General features: G+C 44.2%; 1 long non-coding RNA gene across 1 annotated transcript; it reads right to left on the reverse strand.

Annotated features, from left to right (window-relative positions):
• Positions 1-231: 231 nt before the first annotated feature.
• Positions 232-5598, reverse strand: LOC135365484 (uncharacterized). The gene is made up of 3 exons (XR_010413418.1): positions 5443-5598; positions 1439-2591; positions 232-901 (listed from the first exon to the last, which is right to left on the reverse strand). It is a non-coding gene; the product is annotated as an uncharacterized LOC135365484 (long non-coding RNA).
• Between the last annotated feature and the right edge of the window lie 11231 nt (positions 5599-16829).

Consider the following 16829-nt stretch of genomic DNA (forward strand, 5'->3'; position numbering starts at 1 on the left):
TGACCATGTGCCTGGGCCTGGGATCCAAACCACCAGGGGAACCGCCACCCAGTGTCTCTGCCCTGGCTGGGACCTCTCTCCTCCACACTGAGTCCAGGGGCTTTGCTCCTTTGGGCTCCAAGAACCTAGGCTGTGGGCTCCCCCTCGCCTGGGCCTGGCCTTGTGGAGGGAGAATGGGAGGGCAGGAGGGCAAGTGGCCCCCCAGGATACGACTTCCTTGGGAGGGGGGGTTGCCAGCCTGGGAGCGGTCCCTTGATGACATTAGCAGTTGCCACCCAGAGCCCAGGGAGGGCAGGGGCTCAGCCTCACCCAGGGGGCCACTCACCCCCTTGATTTTGTGCCACTCCTCACTGAAGACCCCCTGCTGAGCCGGGCACTTGGGGGCACAGAATGGATGCCCTCCAGGAGGCTGCTCTGGCCACTGGATCCCAAGGTGCTCAGCTCAGCGGGACTCTATCACAATTTCCCCCCAAATCCAGCCTTCAGCCTCCCTTTCTCACCCGTTCCCGCCATCTTGGCACGTCCTGTGGCTTTCTGGTGATTTTCAGATATAAAAAGTCCAGTCCCATGTAGTGCCAACTTAAATTCCACCTCCCAGCTAATCCCAGCTACTCTCCCTCCTCCCTCATGGTGGGGGGAGGCTGCGTGGGAAAGAGGGAGAGGAAAGATGAGGAGGGGCTCTGTGTTTCACTGCCCCCTGGTGTAATCGCCTCCATGGGGTGTCAAAGTCTCCCTTCCTTGTGGCGGTGTCCAGAATTGGGCCTCTTGTAGGATGCACGGTAGGCTGGCAGAGGTCTGGCTGGGTCTCCTCCCTGTTCAGGGCTCTATGCACACTTCCACCACCTGGGGCCCATCCCACCACTGCCAGTGCTGAGGGTCTTCTGCCCAGTGGCCAGGCCTCCTGGAGAGGTGACAAGCAAAATGGCCCTCACACTCCCACAGGGTCCACTCAGGGTCCAGGGGAGACTCACTCATCCTCGCCCTGCCTGCTACCGCCTCCACCCTGCCACCCCTCTGTCCACTCCTCTTTCCCCTGCTCAGGTGGGCATGAGGAGGCTCAGCTGGGCCACTGAGGAAGCAGATGTCCTGCCAGGGAGTGAGATGCCAGGCTCCCCTTCCCACAGGCACCCCCCACCTCTGAGAGAGGAATCCCTGGTGTTCCTCTTCATGGCCGGCCCCCTCCCCTGTGCCCTTGACTCAAGTGATTGCTCTGGATTTCCTAGGCTCCTGCTCATACAGACCCAGGTGGGAGTTGAGGGGCAGGTAAGGGTAGGGATAGTAATAATAATAACAGCTGGCATATACTGCTTCCTAGGTCCTGGTCACTGTTCTCTTTTACATGTATTGCTCCTTAATCCTCACGGCAACCCTCGGAGGTGGGCGCCATTTTGCAGACGGGGCACCTGAGGTGCAGGGCAGGTCGTAGCTACCCAGTTACCTGGTTCAGTAACTGCACCATCCCTGCTGGGACCTGGCAGCACTGTGGGGAGAAACAGAACAGGTTCAGCCGCTTTCCAGCAGCCGCTGGAGGGGAAGGTCTGCTGCCCAGGAGTGTCTCCTTTCTCTAGAATGGGAATCCAAACGCTTCTTTGTCCCAACTTTGATTCCGAAGTGACAGCAGGAACAGTAACTTTCAACATCCTTTTTCACAGCTGGTCAGCACCTGTCATTGGATCTTTCCTCCTCCCCCATCAAGACAACTCATTGCAGGGGCGCCTGGGTGGCTCAGTTGGTTAAGCGTCTGCCTTCGGCTCAGGTCATGATCCCAGAGTCCTGGGATCGAGTCCGGCATCGGGCTCCCTGCTCCGCAGGGAGTCTGCTTCTCCCTCTGCCTGCTGCTCCCCCTGCTTGTGCTCTCTCTCACCCGTTCCCTCACTCTGAAAAATAAATAAAATCTAAAAAAAAAAAGACAACTCATTGCATGTTGACTCTGTGCTCTGCCTAGTCCTTACAAACCTGCAGAAGACCAAGCATGGAGCCCATTTTACAGGAGAGGAAACAGACTTGCTCCAGACCACACAGCTTGCTGGTATCAGAACCAGTCAAAGAAGGATATGGGACTCCTGACTCGGAATCTGAGGCCTGGCTGAAGTCACTTCATCAAACCATTTCTTGCCAGTTTAGTGCTGGGTGCTGAGGATACCAGCTAACAGAGGCAGCCCCTGAAATGTCGCCATGCAGTGAGGCAGAGGCAGGGGGCAGCACCCGCGTCGGGAGCCCCAAAACCACTGCCCCGTCCATCGGGGCCACCACAGACACTTGGCACAAGCAAAGCCAGGCTGCATTTTTTTCCCTGAGAGACCTATGTGTCTCACTGACCATTACCAGAATGGACACGTGACTCCTCACCCACTCACTGAGTCTCTGCTTTAGCCAAATCCAACATGTGGAGATTTCATCTCACAAAAACCAATTGGCGGCAGGGGTGGGGGGCACCTGGGTGGTTCAGTCGGTTAAGCGTCTGCCTTCAGCTCAGGTCAGGATCCCAGGGTCCTGGGATCGAGCCCCACATCAGGGAACCTCCTTCTCCCTTTCACTCTGTCCCTCCTCCTGCTTGTGCTCGCTCTCTCTCTCAAATAAATAAATAAAATCTAAAAAAAAAAAAACAACAACCAATTAGGGTGAGGTTATTTGCTTCACCAAAAAAAGTCAATGCAGGATTTTTTAATAATACATTTGCTTTATTTTAAAAAAATATCTAGATGGTAAAACATTTTTAAAATACAGGGAGGCAGAAAACAAAATAATAACCATCTATCATCCCACTGCGTAAGAGGCTAGACTGTAAAAGGCAGAAAACCTGAGCAGCGCGGGAGGATTTGCTGGCGCTTGTGATCAGACCACAGAGAGCTCGGGACTAATGCAATCCTCACCCTCTCTTGCACCTTCTTTCATCTCTCGGCACCTTGGCTCCATGCTCGGCAGGCTTTCTCCTCGTATGTGGGACGTATGACTGCAGCCTCACTGAGCTCACACCCTTACCATGCCCTGAAGTGGAAGAAGCTCCTTTTCCCACTCAAATTCAGAAATGCCCAGGGAAGCACTCTTATTGGCCATCTTGGGTTATGTGACCCTCCCTGCTGTCTAAGGGACAGAGTTCTGTAATTACCAGTCATGTGACTGGGCAGGGAGAGAAACCAGTAGTTCTCCAAAAGAAGGGGCTGCTCTTCTTGCAGACAGAAGCATAGATGACCACTTTCTACCACCAGGAGGAAATGACTCTTAATATCTGGCCTTTTGTGTAGGCAACAGAACCCATGCAGGATGGTTTACATAGGGAGGAAATTATTAGAAAACGTAAGGAGTCTCCCGTTTCTGGCATTATAGCATCATGGCTGAGGAGAAGAGCTAAACTTTGAAAAACATATCTACTTGAAATATAGCTGATCTGACAAGAGATAGGGGATGTCCCTAAGCACACCCCCTCCTGGACAAGGGATCAGGGCCTGGCCGGGGCTGGGGCAGCAGGCAGCCAGCCAGATAAATGTCCTTCTGTTACTGCAAAACTGAGCCTTGAGCCAAGCTCAAAACAAGGGAAGGGGAGTGTTGGAGTCCCTCAGTCCAGGCAAGATGAAGTAACCCCAGATCATGGCCCTTCCTGGTACCAGGGGAAGTAAAAAAACACATGCCGTCTGTAGGACTGCTTCCTCAATCCTCAACTGAGACCCACAGGACTCCTACCAATTTTAAGCCAGCAATGAACTCACAAAGATCACAGGCACATAAGGAGGCAAGTTACTCTGTGAGTCAGCAGAAACAATGAACTGCAGGTTTAGATCCCTAAAGATTGAAGGATTTTCAGATACAAAATATAGAACAAACATTTATGAAAGACTTAAAGAAATAAAAATGCAGGGCACCTGGTGGGCTCAGTAGGTAGAACGTGCAACTCTTGATCTCAGGGTTGTGGGTTCGAGCTCTACATTGGATGTAGAGACCGCTTAAAAATAAAATCTTTGGGGGTGCCTGGGTGGCTCAGTTGGTTAAGCGTCTGACAGGCTTAGGTCATGATCTCAGGGTCCTGGGATTGAGCCCCACATTGGGCTCTGCACTCTCTCTCTCTCAAATAAGTAAAATCTTTAAAAATAAATAATAAAGTAAAATCTTTTTAAAATGTTATAAATAAATAAAAGCTGTGATCACAAAGAAGTCATTCAACAGAAAACAATTAGGGATGAACAGGTGGATTTTAAGATGGAACTTCAAAAAATGAAAAATATAATGGTTGAAATTAAAAACCTGCTGAAGGGGCACCTGGGTGGTTCAGTTGGTTAAGCATCTGCCTTCCGCTCAGGTCATGATCCCAGGGTCCTGGGATCCAGCTCTGCATCAGGCTCAGCAGGGAGTCTGCTTCTCCGTCTCCCTCTGCCCCTCCCCCCACTTGTGCATACATACGTGCTCTTTGTGCTCTCTCTCTCTCTCAAATGAATAAATAAAATCTTTAAAAATAAATAAATTACAAAATAAAAACACCTTACTGAAAAGATATTAGAGACAGTTGAAGACAGAATTAGCGAGCTAAAACTACATCCAAAGAAATCACCTGGCAAACAGCACAGAGAGGCAAGAAAATGAAGAGTTTAAAAGAGATTTTAGGGGTGCCTGGGTGGCTCAGTCAGTTGAGCATCCGGCTCTTGATTTTGGCTCAGGTCATGGTCTCAGGGTTGTGAGATGGAGCCCCACTTTGGGCTTCCTGCTCTGCTCCTCCCTCTCCCTTCCACTCTGCCCCTCCCCCGGCATGCACGGCTTGCCCACGCTAAAATAAGTAAGTAAATCTTTAAAACAAAAACAAAAAGTCCTGAACTTCTTTATTTTTTAAAAGATTTTATTTATTTATATGAGAAAGAGAGAAAGTGAAAAACAGCATGAGTGGAAGGGGATGGGGCAGAGGGAGAAGCAGACTCCCCACTGAGCAGGGAGCCTGATGTGGGGCTGGATCCCAGGACCCTGGGATCATGACCAGAGCAGAAGGCAGATGCTTAACCAACTGAGCCACACCAGGCACCCCAAAAAGTTCTGAACTTCTAAAAAAGAGAGATTTTAAGGCTCAGTTGGTTAGGCATCTGACTCTTGGTTTTGGCTTGAGTCGTGGTCTCAGAGTGGTGGGATCAAGCCCCACTTTGGCCTCCACACAGCATGGAGTCTGCTGGGGATTCTCTCCCTCTGCTTCTGCCTCTCCCCTGCTTGTGTGTGCACTCGCTCTCTCTCTCAAAATAAATAAACAAAATATTTTCAAAAAGAGATTTTAAGAGCTGTGGAGGATAGAGTAAGAAAATCTAACATATATTTATCAGAATCTCAGAAAGGGAGAATAGAGAAAAAGAGAAAATGAAATATTTAAAGAGATGACTTTGCAGCCTCCAGAAGTGAAAAACAACATAAAGCCACTAAGAAAGAACACATTCCACCCAGCCAAATAAAGAGGAAGCCATGCCAAGATACCTGATTGTATGGGCGCCTGGGTGGCTCAGTGGTTAAGCGTCTGCCTTCGGCTCAGGTCATGGTCCCAGGGTCCTGGCATCGAGTCCCGCATGAGGCTCCCTGCTCCGTGGGAAGCCTGCTTCTCCCTCTCCCACTCCCCCTGCTTGTGTTCCCTCTCTCGCTGTGTCTCTCTCTGTCAAATAAATAAATAAAATCTTAAAAAAAAAAAAAAGTTACCTGATTGTAAAACCACAGAACCAAAGATAAAGAAATCTTAAAGGAGCCAGAAAAAAAGGACAGATCCACCTAGACTTGGAAATCACAACAGATGTCAGAGACAGTGGAATAATATCTGCAAAATGTTAAGGGCAAATAAATGTCAGGTTAGAATTATGTGCCTGGAAAAAATCATCTTTCAAGAACCAGGATGAGGGGTGCCTGGCTGGCTCAGTCAGGAGAGCATGTGGCTCTTGATCCCAAGGTCATGAGTTCAAGGCCCATGTTGGGTGTTGAGATAACTTAAATAAATAAATAGATAAAAACTTAAAAAAGAAAAAGAAGAACCAGGATGAAATAAAATCATTTACATATAAACAAAAACAGGGAGAGTTTTACAGTCTGACAAGCCCAAGTGTTGTCAAGGATGTGGTGCGAATGTAAGTGAGTGCTGGAGTGTAAATGAGTGTCACCTGGGACATTATCTAGTGAAATTGAAAATATGCCTAGTCTATAGGCCAGTAATTCCACTCTTAGGGAAATACACTGGACTTGAGCAGTTCATGCACGTGTACGTGTGAGCGCACACACACACACACACACACACGGGAGATGTGCTGAAAGTGCTCACAGCAGCCTTACATGTAATAGCAATCCACACGCCCATCAGCAGGGGACTAGATAAATAAATTATGACATATCAGTATGGTAAAATATAATATGGCAATAAAAATGAGTGAGTTGTACTGACATGCAACAACCAAGATGAACTGTACAAGCATAATGCTGAGAGAAAGAAACACACAAGAACACGTGCAGTATGGTTCCAACTGCATTAAGTCCGAAATTGGCAAAACTAACCTCGGTTATATTAGATTATATATAAAAAGACAGTTACTGAGGCATGATTCAAAAGGAACATGTTGGGGATCTAGTGCTCATTTTATAATTATTCTATCCATTTTTGTCTTACGCACCTTTGTATACATGTGTTATATTTTATATAATTGTTCAAAAGTTCCAAACAAAACACAACTGGGAGTGCATACCACTATATGACCTACACTAAAGGACATACTTCAGGAGAAAGGAATATGATCCCAGAAAAGGAGACTAAAAGGCATGAGGAAACAGTGAGCAAATCAAATGATGACCATGTGAAAAAAAAACAAACAAACCCTATCATATAAAATAACAATAAGGTAGAATTTGAGGGTGCAAACCAAAAAGGACAGACCTAAAATACAGAACAAAAATAAGTCAGGAAGGAGAGGATAACCAGCATCCAAGGATTCTGAGGTCTTTCTTGCATTATTCAAGAAGGATGTTCATATATTGCTCAACTATACATTCTGTTAAGCTACATATGGATTTTTTAAATCCGGCTACATGTTGTTTACAAAAGACACATCTAAGGCATAAGACAAAGAAAGTTTGAGAGTAAAAGGATGGAAAAGATATAGCAGGCAAATATTAACATCCTCCTGTCACAAAAAACTTAGTATACCTTTAATAGTATCAGACAAGATCAGTTTTAAGATAAAAAAAACATTATTGGGGATATAAAAAGTCATTACATAATGATAAAAGTCAAATTGGTTCAAATATATAACAATGCTAAACACCTAATTAGATAGCTTTCACATATATGAAGCAAAAAATGGACAGATCCATGAGACAAATTAAAGAATCCACCATCTTTTTTTTAAAAAAAGGTTTTATTTATTTATTTTCAGAGAGAGAGAGAGAACACAAGCAAGGGGACTGGCAGGCAGAGGGAGAAGCAGGCTCCCCACTGAGCAGGGAGCCCGATGCGGGACTCAATCCCAGAATCCTGGGATCATGACCTGAGCCGAAGGCAGATGCTCAACCGACTGAGCCACCCAGGCATCCCAAGAATCCACCACCTTAACAGAACATTTCAATAGACCTTTTCCAATTATTAACAAATCAAGAAGACAAAAAAATCCAGCAAAGATATAGATTTGAATGACAGAATAAACAAACTCAATCTAAAGGACATGTAAACAAGCCTGCATTACAAAATAGGTACTGTTCTCAAATATACGTAGACTATTCACACAAGATGATCCCATACTAGTCAGAGCAAGTCTCAAGAAATATTAATAATTCAGTATCATGAAAACCGTAGCCTCTGACCACAATGTAATTATGTCATCATGTATTAAAAAAAGATAAGGGGCGCCTGGGTGGCTCAGTCATTAAGCGTCTGCCTTCGGCTCAGGTTGTGATCCCAGAGTCCTGGGATCAAGCCCCACATCAGGCTCCCCAATCCACGGGAAGCCTGCTTCTCCCTCTCCCACTCCCCCTGCTTGTGCTCCCTCTCTCGCTGTGTCTCTCTCTGTCAAATATATAAAACTTAAAAAAAAAAAAAAGATAAATAAAAATGCCCCATACATTTAAAACACACTCTCAAAATAAACTAAGTTTGAGTTGAGAGAGCACATGGGAATATAGATGAAAATAGACTGGCCATATGTTCACAATTGGACCTGGCTATAGGTACCTAGGGGTTCATTATATATTCTCTTCTCTTTTATATATATTTTTCTGTGACAAAAAGTTTTTTAAAAAATACCCAAGAATAATCTGTATGTGTCAAATAATTAAAAGTAATTTTAAAATACTTTACAATAAACATTCATGAAAATACATTAAAACTTGGGGGATATAGTGAAAACAATGAGTAGAGGGAAATATACCGCATTGAAAACTTAAAGAAGAAAGACTGAAAATAACACATTAACGGTCCAAGTTAGAGAAAGAACTGCCACATAAATTCAAAAACAGCAGGAGTCAGAAAATGACAGAGATAAGAGCAGAAACGAATAGACAAAAAACAATGCAAGAGAGAGAAAATCAGTGAGGTCAAAAGTTGGTTCTGTGAAAAGACCAATTAAATTGGCAAACCTCTGGTGAGACTGACCAAGGGAAAAAGAGAGAAGTCACAAATAAACAATGAGGAATGTGCCAAATAGGAAGTCCCCTGCCCAGCGAAGAGGAAAGGATGAAGGAAGTGGGGACACCTGTGGAACCCAGGGTGGGGGAGGCGGAGTCCAGGTCAGCTCAGGTGAGGTACCCAAGGTCACTCCGCTGACCCTAGGGCTGAGCATCAGAACCTCAGCCGCTTACGACCGCATCCCGGAGGGCCCGAGCCCAGCTCACCACTGTCCTCAGCAAAAAGGGACACCAGTGCCTGCCTCCCTCTTGCCCACCCACCACCCTATTGCCCTTCACAGCCGCTCACAAGTGTCTGATAGGCAGAGCCTGGTCCTAGCCTGTGCTCTAGTTGGGAGAAAGACTCATGGTCCTAACTTCTTCCTTGAACAGGCAGGCCTCTCCAAATTTAGGAAGTGTGTTCAAAGATGCTAGAAAGGGGATGTGTGGGTGGTGTAGTCAGTTGAGTGATCTACTCTTGGTTTTGGCTCAAGTTCTGATGTCACGGTCATGAGATCAAGCCCCACGTCAAGCTCCATCCTCAGTGCAGAGTCTGCTTGTCCCTCTCCCTCCACCTCTGCTCCTCCCCACACTTGCACTCTGTCTCTCCCAAATAAATAAAATCTTTAAAAATATATATATACTTTATATATATATATTCATATATATGGGACATATATATATGAATGCATTTTTTATATATTCATATATATGAATATATAATTTTTTTAAAGATTTTATTTATTTGACAGAGAGAGACAGCGAGAGAGGGAACACAAGCAGGGGGAGTGGGAGAGGGAGAAGCAGGCTTCCCGCTGAGCAGGGAGCCCGATGGGGGGCTTGATCCCAGGACCCTGGGATCATGACCCGAGCCGAAGGCAGACGCTCAACGACTGAGCCGCCCAGGCGCCCCTAAAATTGTTTTAATTCTGGAGCGGCCAAAAGGCATGTCAAGGGGCCATTGCAGGTAGTATTAACCAGGACCCTGGGAAAGGCTGTGAAAAGTCTGTGGTTTCACCTTACTTGCAAGCCAACAAGTTAGTCTGCCACAGTTTCATGGATACTGGCAGAATACAGGAGACTCGTGGGTCAGAGACAAAGGACTTCACTACTTTTTATTTTTTAGGACTTGATTACTTAAAGCACAGCAGGCATCGTGAGTTTCATGTTTGCATTGTTCCTCTTGCCCCACAAGTCCCAGGGGGCAGCGTGAAGCAGCCCAGGCCCGTGCCAGCACACAGTGGGTCTGCATCACAGCTGAGGAGACCCCAGGCTTGCGAACTCAAGTCTTTTATAAGGAATTACAAGCAGGGATGCCCAGGTGGTTCAGTCGGTTAAGCAGCTGCCTTTAGCTCGGGTCATGATCCTGGGGTCATGGGATCGAGCCCCACGTCCAGCTCCCTGCTCAGCTGAGAGCCTGCTTCTCCCTCTCCCTCTGCCTGCCATTCTGCCTACTTGTGCTCTCTATCTCTCTGTCAAATAAATAAATAAAATCTTAAAAAAAAAAAAAGGGACACCTGAGTGGCTTATCGTTAAGCGTCTGCCTTCGGCTCAGGTCATAATCCCAGGGTCCTGGGATCGAGCCCCTCATTGTGCTCCCTGCTCAGTGAGGAGCCTGCTTCTCCCTCTCCCTCTGCTGCTCCCCCTGCTTGTGCTCTCTCTCTCTCTCTCTCTGACAAATAAATAAAAATCTTTTAAAAAATTAAAATAATAAAAAAAAAGGGAGGGGCGGAGCAAGATGGCGGAGGAGTAGGAGACCTGGATTTCGTCTCCTCTCAGGAATTCAGCTGGATAGGGATCAAACCATTCTGAACACCTACAAACTCAACAGGAGATTGAAGAAAAGAAGAGCAACAACTCTCTCATCAGAAAAGCGACCACTTTCTGGAAGGTAGGACGTGCAGAGAAGTGAATCCGCAGCGATATTCGGGAGGATAGACGGCGGGGGAGGGATCTGCTGGGTTTGGAGACTCCACCCGGGGTCGGGTGACAGAGAGAGAAACGCGCGGTCATGGGCCGGGTGAGCACGGAGTGCAGCCAGAGACCGGGGAGACGGGAGTGACTGACTGCTTTTCTCTGGGGGTTCACTGAGGAGCGGGGCGGGTTCTCGGCTCCTCCGGGGTGGAGATTGGGAGGCCGCCATTTTCACTCTCCGCCTCCAAAGCTGTACGGAAAGCTCGCAGGGAACAAAAGCCCCGGAGAGCAAACCCGAGCAGATTACTTAGCCCGGACTGGGCAAGGGCGGGGCAATTCCGCCTCCGGCAGAGACATTTGGAAACCACGGCAACAGGCCCCTCCCCAGAAGATCAGCGAGAACAGCCAGCCAAGGCCAAGTTTACCGATCAATGAGAACGGCAGAATGCCAGCGCTAGGGGACTACTGCACATAGAATTCATGGCTTTTTTACCATGATTCTTTAGTCTTTCAAAGTTAATTTTTTTTAACTGTCTTTTTTTTCTTTTTTTTTTTAATTTTTCTTTTTCCCTTTTTCAACCAACATCTTATCAATCCCTTTTTAAAAAATTTTTTTTATTTTTCATTTTTAGAGTCATATTCTATCCCTTCATAGTAATTACCCATATTTTTGGCTTATATATATAAGTTGTTCTCTCTTTAAAATTTTGAGATAGTTTCTTCTAACAGATTAAAATATACCCTAAATCTCTAGTATATGGTGTTTTCTATTCCCCTGCCTGATCACATTCTCTCCCTTTTTTTTTCTTTTTTCTTTTTTTAAATCCTCTTCTTTCTTTTTTCAAACAACTTCTTATCAATTCCTTTTATAACATTTTTTATAATTTCCATCTTTACAGTCATATTCCATCCCTTCATCATATCAACCCTTATTTTTGTACATATATAAGTTTTTCTTTCTTTAAAATTTTGGGAGGCACTTTCTTTTTTTTTTTTTAAAGATTTTTATTTATTTATTTGAGAGAGAGAGAATGAGAGAGAACACATGAGAGGGGATAGGGTCAGAGGGCAAAGCAGACTCCCCGCCGAGCAGGGAGCCCGATGCGGGACTCGATCCAGGGACTCCAGGATCATGACCTGAGCCGAAGGCAGTCGCTTAACCAACTGAGCCACCCAGGCGCCCTGGGAGGCACTTTCTTCTAAAAGACCAAAATACACCCCAAATCTAGTGTGTGGCACTGATCTATATACCAGCCTGATCATATTTGATCACATTCTGGTTTTGTTTTGTTGTTGCTGTTTTGTTTTGTTTGTTTTTGTTTTTATCTTTATCTTTTTCTTTTTTTTCTTCTTCTTCTTCTTTTTTCTCTCTTTCCGTTTCTTGTTCCACTGCTTCAGGTCTTTTCTGATTTGTTTAGAGTATATTTTCTGGAGACGTTGTTACTCTGCTAGCATTTTGTTCTCTCATTAATCTATTCTCCTCTACACAAAATGACAAGACGGAAAAAATCACCTCAACAAAAAGAACAAGAGGTAGTACCGACTGCCAGGGACCTACTGAATACGGACATTAGTACGATGTCAGATCTAGAGTTCAGAATCATCACTTTAAAGATACTAGCTGGGCTTGAAAAAAATATGGAAGTTATTAGAGAAACCCTTTCTGGAGAAGTAAAAGAACTAAAATCCGGGTGCCTGGGTGGCTCAGTTGGTTAAGTGACTGCCTTCGGCTCAGGTCATGATCCTAGAGTCCCTGGATTGAGTCCCGCATCGGGCTCCCTGCTCGTTAGGGAGTCTGCTTCTCCCTCTGATCCTCCCCCCTCTCATGTGCTCTCTCTCTCATTCTCTGTCAAATAAATAAATAAAATCTTTAAAAAAAAAAAAGAACTAAAATCCAACCAAGTAGAAATCAAAAAGGCTATTAATGAGGTGCAATCAAAAATGGGGGCGCTAACTGCTAGAATAAATGAGGCAGAAGAGAGAATCAGTAATATAGAAGATGAAATGATGGAAAATAAAGAAACTGAGAAAAAGAGAGATAAACAACTACTGGATCACGAGGGCAGAATTTGAGAGATAAGCAATACCATAAGACGAAACAACATTAGAATAATTGGGATCCCAGAAGAAGAAGAAAGAGAGAGAGGGGCAGAAGGTATAATGGAGCAAATTAGAGCAGAGAACTTCCCTAATTTGGGGAAGGAAACAGGCATGAAAATCCAGGAAGCACAGAGAACCTCTCTCAAAATCAATAAAAATAGGTCAACACCCCGACATCTAATAGTAAAACTTACGAGTCTCATAGACAAAGAGAAAATCCTGAAAGCAGCTCGGGAGAAGAGATATGTAACCTACAAGGGTAGAAACATTAGATTGGCAACAGACCTATCCACAGAGACCTGGCAGGCCAGAAAGGACTGGCAGGATATATTCAGAGCACTAAATGAGAAAAATATGCAGCCAAGAATCCTATATCCAGCTAGGCTGTCATTGAAAATCGAAGGAGAGATCAAAAGCTTCCAGGACAAACAAAAACTAAAGGAATTTGCAAACACAAAACCAGGCCTACAGGAAATCTTGAAAGCGGTCCTCTAAGCAAAGAGAGAGCCTAAAAGCAACATAGACCAGAAAGGAACACAGACAATATATGGTAACAGTCACCTTACAGGCAATACAATGGCACTAAATTCCTATCTTTCAATAGTTACCCTGAATGTAAATGGGCTCAATGCCCCAATCAAAAGACACAGGCTATCAGACTGGATTAAAAAACAAGACCCATTGATATGCTGTCTGCAAGAGACTCATTTTAGAACCAAAGACACCCCCAGATTGAAAGTGAGGGAGTGGAAAACCATTTACCATGCTAATGGACACCAAAAGAAAGCTGGGGTGGCAATCCTTATATCAGACAAATTAGATTTTAAACCAAAGACTGTAATAAGAGATGAGGAAGGACATTATATCCTACTTAAAGGGTCTATCCAACAAGAAGATCTAACAATTGTAAATATCTATGCCCCTAACATGGGAGCAGCCAATTATATAAGGCAATTAATAACAAAAGCAGGGCGCCTGGGTGGCTCAGTTGGTTAAGCGACTGCCTTCGGCTCAGGTCATGATCCTGGAGTCCCTGGATCGAGTCCCGCATCGGGCTCCCTGCTCGGCAGGGAGTCTGCTTCTCCCTCTGACCCTCCTCCCTCTCGTGCTCTCTGTCTCTCATTCTCTCTCTCTCAAATAAAAAAGAAAAAAAAAATAACAAAAGCAAAGAAACACATAGACAACAATACAATAATAGTGGGGGACTTTAACACCCCCCTCACTGAAATGGACAGATCGTCTAAGCAAAAGATCAACAAGGAAATAAAGACTTTAAATGACACACTGGACCAAATGGACTTCACAGACATATTCAGAACATTCCACCCCAAAGCAACGGAATACACATTCTTCTCTAGTGCCCATGGAACATTCTCCAGAATAGATCACATCCTAGGTCATAAATCAGGTCTCAACCGGTACCAAAAGATTGGGATCATTCCCTGCCTATTTTCAGACCACAATGCTTTGAAACTAGAACTCAATCACAAGAGGAAAGTCTGAAAGAACTCAAATACGTGGAGGCTAAAGAGCATCCTACTGAAGAATGAATGGGTCAACCAGGAAATTAAAGAAGAATTAAAAAAATACATGGAAACCAATGACAATGAAAACACAACTATTCAAAATCTTTGGGATGCAGCAAAGGCAGTCCTGAGAGGAAAGTATATAGCAATACAAGCCTTTCTCAAGAAACAAAAAAGGTCTCAAGTACACAACCTAACCCTACACCTAAAGGAGCTGGAGAAAGAACAACAAATAAAGCCTAAACCCAGCAGGAGAAGAGAAATAATAAAGATCAGAGCAGAAATCAATGAAATAGAAACTAAAAGAACAGTAGAACAGATCAACGAAACTAGGAGCTGGTTCTTTGAAAGAATTAGCAAGATTGATAAAGCCCTGGCCAGACTTATCAAAAAGAGAAGAGAAATGACCCAAATCAACAAAATCATGAATGAAAGAGGAGAGATCACAACCAACACCAAAGAAATACAAACAATTATAAGAACATATTATGAGCAACTCTATGCCAGCAAATTAGATCACCTGGAAGAAATGAATGCATTCCTAGAGATGTATCAACTACCAAAACTGAACCAGGAAGAAATAGAAAACCTGAACAGACCTATAACCACTAAGGAAATTGAAGCAGTCATCAAAAATCTCCCAAAAAACAAAAGCCCAGGGCCAAATGGCTTCCCAGGGGAATTCTACCAAACATTTCAAGAAGAAGTAATACCTATTCTTCTGAAACTGTTCCAAAAAATAGAAATGGAAGGAAAACTTCCAAACTCATTTTATGAGGCCAGCATTACCTTGATCCCAAAACCAGACAAAGACCCCATCAAAAAGGAGAATTACAGACCAATATCCCTGATGAACATGGATGCAAAAATTCTCACCCAAATACTAGCCAATAGGATCCAACAGTACATTAAAAGGATTATTCACCACAACCAAGTGGGATTTATTCCTGGGCTGCAAGGTTGGTTCAACATCCGCAAATCAATCAATGTGATACAATACATTAACAAAAGAAAGAACAAGAATCATATGATCCTCTCAATAGATGCAGAAAAAGCTTTTGACAAAGTACAGCATCCTTTCTTGATCAAAACTCTTCAGAGTATAGGGATCGAGGGTACATACCTCAATATCATAAAAGCCATCTATGAAAAACCTACAGCGAATATCATTCTCAATGGGGAAAAACTGAGAGCTTTCCCCCTAAGGTCAGGAACGCAGCAGGGATGTCCACTATCACCACTGCTATTCAACATAGTATTGGAAGTCCTAGCCACAGCAATCAGACAACAAAAAGAAATCAAAGGCATCCAAATTGGCAAAGAAAAGGTCAAACTCCCACTCTTTGCAGATGATATGATACTTTACGTGGAAAACCCAAAAGACTCCACCCCAAAACTGCTAGAACTCATACAGGAATTCAGTAAAGTGGCACAATATAAAATCAATGCACAGAAGTCAGCGGCATTCCTATACACCAACAACAAGACAGAAGAAAGAGAAATTAAGGAGTCGATCCCATTTACAATTGCACCCAAAACCATAAGATACCTAGGAATAAATCTAACCAAAGAGACAAAGGATCTATACTCAGAAAACTATAAAATACTCATGAAAGAAATTGAGGAAGACACAAAGAAATGGAAAAACGTTCCATGCTCATGCATTGGAAGAACAAATATTGTGAAGATGTCAATGCTACCTAGAGCAATCTACACAGTCAATGCAATCCCCATCAAAATACCATCCACTTTTTTCAAAGAAATGGAACAAATAATCCTAAAATTTGTATGGAACCAGAAAAGACCCCGCATAGCCAGAGGAATGTTGAAAAAGAAAAGCAAAGCTGGCGGCATCACAATTCCGGACTTCCAGCTCTATTACAAAGCTGTCATCATCAAGACAGCATGGTACTGGCACAAAAACAGACACATAGATCAATGGAACAGAATAGAGAGACCAGAAATGGACCCTCAACTCTATGGTCAACTCATCTTTGACAAAGCAGGAAAGAATGTCCAATGGAACAAAGACAGTCTCTTCAACAAATGGTGTTGGGAAAATTGGATAGCCACATGCAGAAGAATGAAACTGGACCATTTCCTTACACCACACACAAAAATAGACTCCAAATGGTTGAAAGACCTCAATGTGAGACAGGAGTCCATCAAAATCCTAAAGGAGAACACAGGCAGCGACCTCTTTGACCTCTGCCGAAGCAACTTCTTCCTAGAAACATTGCCAAAGGCAAGGGAAGCAAGGGCAAAAATGAACTATTGGGACTTCATCAAGATAAAAAGCTTTTGCAAAGCAAAGGAAACAGTCAACAAAACCAAAAGACAACCGACAGAATGGGAGAAGATATTTGCAAATGACATATCAGATAAAGGGCTAGTATCCAAAATCTATAAAGAACTCATCAAACTCAACACCCAAAGAACAAAGAATCCAATCAAGAAATGGGCAGAAGACATGAACAGACATTTTTCCAAAGAAGACATCCAAATGGCCAACAGACACATGAAAAAGTGCTCAATATCGCTCGGCATCAGGGAAATCCAAATCAAAACCTCAATGAGATACCACCTCACACCAGTCAGAATGGCTAAAATTAACAAGTCAGGAAACGACAGATATTGGCGGGGATGCGGAGAAAGGGGAATCCTCCTACACTGTTGGTGGGAATGCAAGCTGGT

Source organism: Mirounga angustirostris, unplaced genomic scaffold (genome assembly GCF_029215605.1).
Source record: "Mirounga angustirostris isolate CCGP_5_RB_7025 unplaced genomic scaffold, mMirAng1.0.hap1 SCAF_8, whole genome shotgun sequence".
In the NCBI taxonomy this organism is placed as follows: Eukaryota; Metazoa; Chordata; class Mammalia; order Carnivora; family Phocidae; genus Mirounga; species Mirounga angustirostris.